This window comes from Oryzias melastigma, unplaced genomic scaffold (assembly GCF_002922805.2).
Source record: "Oryzias melastigma strain HK-1 unplaced genomic scaffold, ASM292280v2 sc00263, whole genome shotgun sequence".
Taxonomy (NCBI): Eukaryota; Metazoa; Chordata; class Actinopteri; order Beloniformes; family Adrianichthyidae; genus Oryzias; species Oryzias melastigma.
In genome coordinates this window covers 359,960-366,225 of record NW_023416897.1, presented here as the reverse complement: position 1 = coordinate 366,225, position 6,266 = coordinate 359,960, and positions in this window count along the sequence as shown.

Genomic DNA, 6,266 nt, shown 5'->3' with positions numbered 1-6,266 from the left:
GTACATTCTAACGTCCACTGCTTTTCTCCCTTTTTAAAATATACATTCCCTCCTTTTTATTTATTTTCTTTGTTTCTATGGGCATCCTCAGGTTTTTTATATATAAGAATATCTTGAGTTCAAAGATGTTATTAGTGTTTTGCTTTAATAAATGGGCCTCAGTCAGCAAATATTTTGAGTGTGTTTATATCTAAAAATAGCTTTAGAAATACTTTGTACATGTTTTATTAAATATATGTTTTAAAGCTTTAAAAAAAGAATTGCAGGCTTTTATTAAGTTTTCTGTAGTTGATTCAGATTACCTCAATTGATTTAAGACTCCAGAAACAAATGAAGGAGAAAACCTGAATGATACATTAAAGGCTTAATAAACTATTGTCTTTATTTTAGTTAGAATATAGCTTAAAGACCTCAAGTTTAAAGATAATAATGGTTAAGATGAGTGTTTTACATCCAGTCGCCGCACGAACCGATTAGTCGACTAATCGAAAAAAAATAATCGGAGATTAGTCGACTATTGAAATAATCGTTTGTGGCAGCCCTAGTGTTTAGTTTGGATTTTCAGCAGAAGAGGAGGCAGCATCAGTCATGTTTAACCTCTTCAGACCTGATGTTCATCACATTCTGACTGAATGACATTAGTTCATTCTGCTTCACTGGAGCCTGTGGCTGTGTGTTTAATAGTAATAATAATAGATTAGATTTATCTGCGCTTTTCAGGACACTCAAAGCGCTTACATTGTGTATCCATTATTCATTTACACCTCATTCATACTTGGTGACAGTAAGCTACTATTGTAGCCACAGCTTACCTGGTGCAGGCTGACAGAGGCGTGGCTGCCAGTACGCGCCTACAGCCCCTCTGACCATCACCAGAACATTCATACACCAGTGGAGCCACACTGGAGGCAAGTAGGGTTAAGTGCCTTGCCCAATGACAGAACAACATTTGGCTGGCAGGAGCCAGAGTCGAACCGCCTATCCTTCGATCATTGGCCGACCCGCTCTACCGCCTGAGCTACTTTCGCTGTCGTTGTTTAAAGGGGTTAACTCAAATAATAGCTCCAGCTTAAAGAAGTTTACATGATTAACTTAACCAAGGAGTAAAAAGAAATGCTCCTCATATTGTTATTACAGCATTATGTGATCATATGTCAAGAATTTTATTTAACATCAGAGAAAAAGAGGTTTTATACCAGGGGTTTCAAACATAAGGCCTGCGGGCCTTATCCGGCCCACCAGATATTTTAATCCGGCCCAATTATGAAGAAAAATATATATAAGAATTTTCAAAAAAGAAGGGACGTTTCTAGCTCATTCCTGTGGCAAGTTAAGCCATAAAGGCCAAACAATGCTGAGTTTTGGAAGAGAAAGAGAGGTTAACGCCAAAATGTTTTCAAGTTTAACCTTCTGGAACCTAGGGCCTGAAACTGTTTTTGTTTACTTTTGAATTTACCTCTGTATTTTCAATTTAACATACTTATATGGTATCATTTTAATCAGCACAACTTCACATATGTGACTCTGCCTTTATTTAGTCATTTTTCCATGTTCTATTCACACACTAGACATAAAATCTTGCAAAAACAGAAAATTCCTTCTGGAAAAATGGGAATTATTTTGCTGTGGAAACCCCAAAAATGTTTATCGAACTGTTTTTACATTTTAGGTGTAATTTCATAAAAACTAAAAGAATACATTTAGTCAGTAAGCTAATCAACACATTTTTGAACGAAAATTAAAAAAAAAAAAATCCAGGCGAAATTCATAGATTCCTTATTTGGGCCACATATATGAACAGTTTCTGTTGGTAGAGGAACATCACGACCTCTCAGCTCCATGATGTGACCTTTCATATGTTCTCATACAGACAGTAATAGTACTTCAGCCTGTCTGTGTGGCTTCAGCTGCCAGGCAGCCCAAAAAATAAGAATTTATCTCCTAAGAGCACTGTTGTCCAATTGACATTTTTCCTGGAAATCAAAAAAATTTTTCTCTTTCCTTTTACTTTTTTTTCCCACATAAACTTCCCTTGATGTGTTTGTGAGGAATAATAAGAAGGTTTTAGGGAGAAGTTTGATCCAGCTGGACTTCAGGTCAGCTCGACTGGAATCTGCTCTCAGGTGGGGGCGTATCAGCGATAGGCGGGACTTTCGTGGAGAAACACAGTTTCTGTGATGTTTTGACAATGCCGGTGTAGGTACTACGTGTGCTCAGCCTGCAAGATCGGCTCGGGGGCTTGCGACTAGTGAGGAGGTCACACTAAAATAAATTGTGCGACCAACAACAAGCTAGCATGCTACTCCCGAACACCCACTTTAGCACAAACTTCACATTTCCAGCCTGATTTCTATCTATTAATATAATGATCATTATCCTGTGATGATTCGCCTCGATTTAATTATTTTGTGCTCAAGGTTTTTGCAGTTGATTGCAAATATTGCGCCCCCTTTTGTGCGTGGGGTTGTCTTATTTCTGCGTGGAGTTTTGACTAATAAATAATGCGCTAATTTGGACACAGCACCACTCGCCCTTACCGGTGGGTGTGTGTAACTGCAGTTACATGTGACTGAAAGATTGCGGCTCGGGAACACTTGATCATGTGTTTGTTAAAACGGCAGGAGCTGGTGGCGCTTGTAAATTAGGTGGTGGTGGCTGTAAACACATTCTCGATGCAGGAAAAACCCCATTTATTCATTCATTTTCTTAGCCGCTTGTCCCTTTCGGGGTTACAGGGGTGCCGGAGCCTATCCCAGCTACTGATGGGTGAAGGTAGGATACACCCTGGACTTCGTCAATCTTTTACAGGGCCTCAATCACACACCCATTCACGCCTTTATAACAAGCATTGTTATAAAGCATGTTTTTGGACAGTGGAAGGAAGCCGGAGTCCTCAGTGAAAACCCACACGTGCACAAGGAGTACATGCCAACTCCACACAGAAAGGTCCCCATGTCTGGTTCTGTTTCAGGTCATCTACCCGGGACTTGAACAAGGCCCTTCTTGCTGTGAGTCAAGAGCGCTGACCAGTGTGCACAGTGCAGCCCTCATGTTATCACTAAAGTAAAATAGTTCCATATTTTCCTTATTTTATAATGTCTCTCATTTTATTCATGTTTTGTGTTGTCTCGTTTCACTCTCTGTGTTTCTTTTCATCCCTGTTAAATATTTTACATCCCAATTCTTGAGGCTTAATTAAATATTTCCCCCCTCTGTGTGTGGATATCACAGTCACTCTGATCAACTGTGTAATTTAATAACTTGCTTCAAATGCACGATCCTCAGGTTGTCCCACCCCCGCCCCACCATTTGCAAAACAGAGATAGGTGAAAAGACTGCAGAAAGGTGGAATAAAATGTCACATTTTATGTGGGTCTCAATTGTATGAACATACTGGACAAAGAAAAAAAAAAAAAGAAAAATCATGAGTTTCTGAAAGTGTTTAGGGGGCAGAGACAAAAGTGGAGGTGGGCCATATTTTGGGTTTTAGACCATGACATTAATAAAATCGAATGATGAAGGTTTTCCAGCATGCTGTTCTATTTGTCCAAAGCAAAATTCATGTTAATGATTTCATTAAAAGAGTTGATGACAATGTTCCCATGCTCTTCATGTGATGACTGAACTGTACCTGGTTACTCCTTTGTTCAGGCAAAGCTGAACATTAGAGGCTTTCAGTCTTACAATCAGATAATAGTTGTAGAGTGTTTCTTGCATAGAGAATTTGGTAGCGGCTGCCACCACCTAATTTACAAGCGCCACCACCTCCTGCCCGTCGAAAAACGGGGGAAAAGCGGCTGATTCTGTCATGTCCGCCCCGCCTCTCACCTCAGTGGACCTGCCTGCTGGGTGGAGCGATCACGCCTGATGAGAATCACCTGGTCCTGTCCCTTCATAAGATCACTCCTGTTGACTCCTCGTTGCCGGAACGTCTCAGTTCTCTGTTATGAGATTACGTTCAGCCGCCTCGTCTGCTCGACACCGTCAGCCGCCTCGTCTGCTCGACACCGTCAGCCGCTTCGTCTGCTCTGCGCCGTCCCTCGGCGAACTTCCAAGCCTCGTCTCAAGCTTCCTCTCCAGCCTCATCCCAGCCTTCATCCCTTCACCAGCAATCCGGAGTATTCTCCTCGCCCGAACTCTCTGATCTTCGGTTCCTCTCATCCCTGCCACTTCCTGCTTCCTTCGCACTACCCCGCGCTGCAGTGACGTCATCCCTCCAAAGAACCTGCGCCACCTGCTGGCTCGGAGGAGCTACTACTTCATCATTAATCCCATAGACTGTCTCCCAGTGATAATAAAGACTCTTTCTTCTCACTCTGGATCCGCTCCTTTTGGCTGTCCAAATACATCACCCTGACAGATTCTAGGGGCCCAGACTGAGAGGGGGCCCACAGAAGCCCCTAATGTTGATAAAATGGAAAAAATAAATTCAGTAATCCAATGTATAATTAATAAATATTTGGATTTCCAATGTCAAGGTAACAATATTTAGATATTTTGTTTTGGAAACAACAACAGAAAATGGTTTGGTCCAACTGGATTTTACTTCTGCAGGTGTGCTGTTGGTGACGACAGGCCCACAGTGTGAGAGGTAGACAAGACATGCCTTAAAAAAAAAAATAGAGGAGAGAAGGAGAGCCCACCCGTGCTCGCAACAGCCACGCGCAGGGGGGCGGGGTGGGGGCTCAGTTGTCGGTCTGGGGCCCGTTCCCAGAAGCAGGTTTTGTTGGAACTCTGAGTTCGTGAACTCCAAATTCAGTAAAACTCTGAGTTTTCGGTTCCAGAAAGAGAGATAACTCAAACCCGGGAAAGTGGGTGAAACCAAGCCCGTTCCAAGAAGCGGGTTAAGCTGAACTCAGAATCAATCACTATGGTAACTGAGTCTGTGAACGAAACCTGGTCGGTAGCAGGTTTTCTTCAGGAAACTTAGAGTTCTCTGCGGTCTCCGCCCCTTTTTAAAGTGAAGGATGTTCAAATATGAGTTCCTCATGAACATTTAGAGACCATTCACATTAGAGACGTCACGTTTTCACCACTCAGAAACCAAAATGACATGTTCATTCATAGAGGATCATGTAGAGAGGAGGCTGATTAATCCAGAGGAAATGTTATTTACGTCGGTAGAGGATTTGGAGGACACGAGTCGACTGACTGCAGTTTCCCAATTCATTTTTATTTCAGCGATATTATAAATAGTGAGTTTTTCCAGGGACTCGCTATTAAAAAATACAGTTTTCTTTTCCTTATCTTAGACCCAAAACAATTGAAATTATGGAATGTCAAACACCAAGAAACCATCTCAACCCATCTACCATCCCTGGCTTGCATCAAACATTAGCTCAGTTGTCAGCAACGCTGCTTCCCACTGCGGAGTTTGTGAGTTCGATTTCCGGCTTCGGAATTTGTTTTTATGCTTAAAAAAAAAGAATTCGGCGAATAGTTTTTAAGTCTTGAGAATTAAAATTAAATGAATACTTTTTTAACATATGCCAGGCAGCTACAGTTTCCTTTTAGCGTGCAGTGATATCCGTGTGTGCAGGTGGGGAGGGGGAGGGGGGTTACCAAAACCGGTTATTCATGCGATTCCGGAGATTACTGGCTAAATTAGTAACAGATCAAAAACCATTCCTTACTCAACAAGAGACAAAATAACCTTCCTGACATTATTTATTCATTATTAGAAATGATTCAAATAACTGCAGATATTTTCTCTGTTCTACCGCTGCAGCTGTGTTGCTTTTCTTGCAGAAAATGTTCTCCTATAGTCACATATGCTTGCAGGAACTAATCAATTTCCACCGCCGGAAGTACAAAACTCAGATGTTTGTCCCCGTTGCCATGGTGAATCGTGCTGTCTTTGCTCCATTGATCAGGGCTTTTAATGGTCGCGACGCTGACACCTGATTCTGGTTCTGACAACTTCAAGTTGATTGAATCAAACATTTTCAGCTGTTCTGGAGCCGAAAACCCTGAGTTTGAGAATTTTGAGTCCAGTGACTCTAAGTTAAGGTTCGAACTCTAAATTTGTTGAACCTGCTTCTTGGAACGGGCCCCTGGAGTCGTAGTCATGAGTTTAAAGTTCCCTCCAATGAAAATCCTGTTTTTTGAGTTTTTAACATGCATGTGTGGATTTTTCCTCTGAAAGAGTAAAAATATAAGAAATCATTTCTTGTTTGCATTTCTGAGTATTTCTCCTTTCAAGTCGCTGTCACTCAAAGTTCCCGAGAAAAACTCTGTTTGAATTCCGGAAACTTGGTTACGTCACG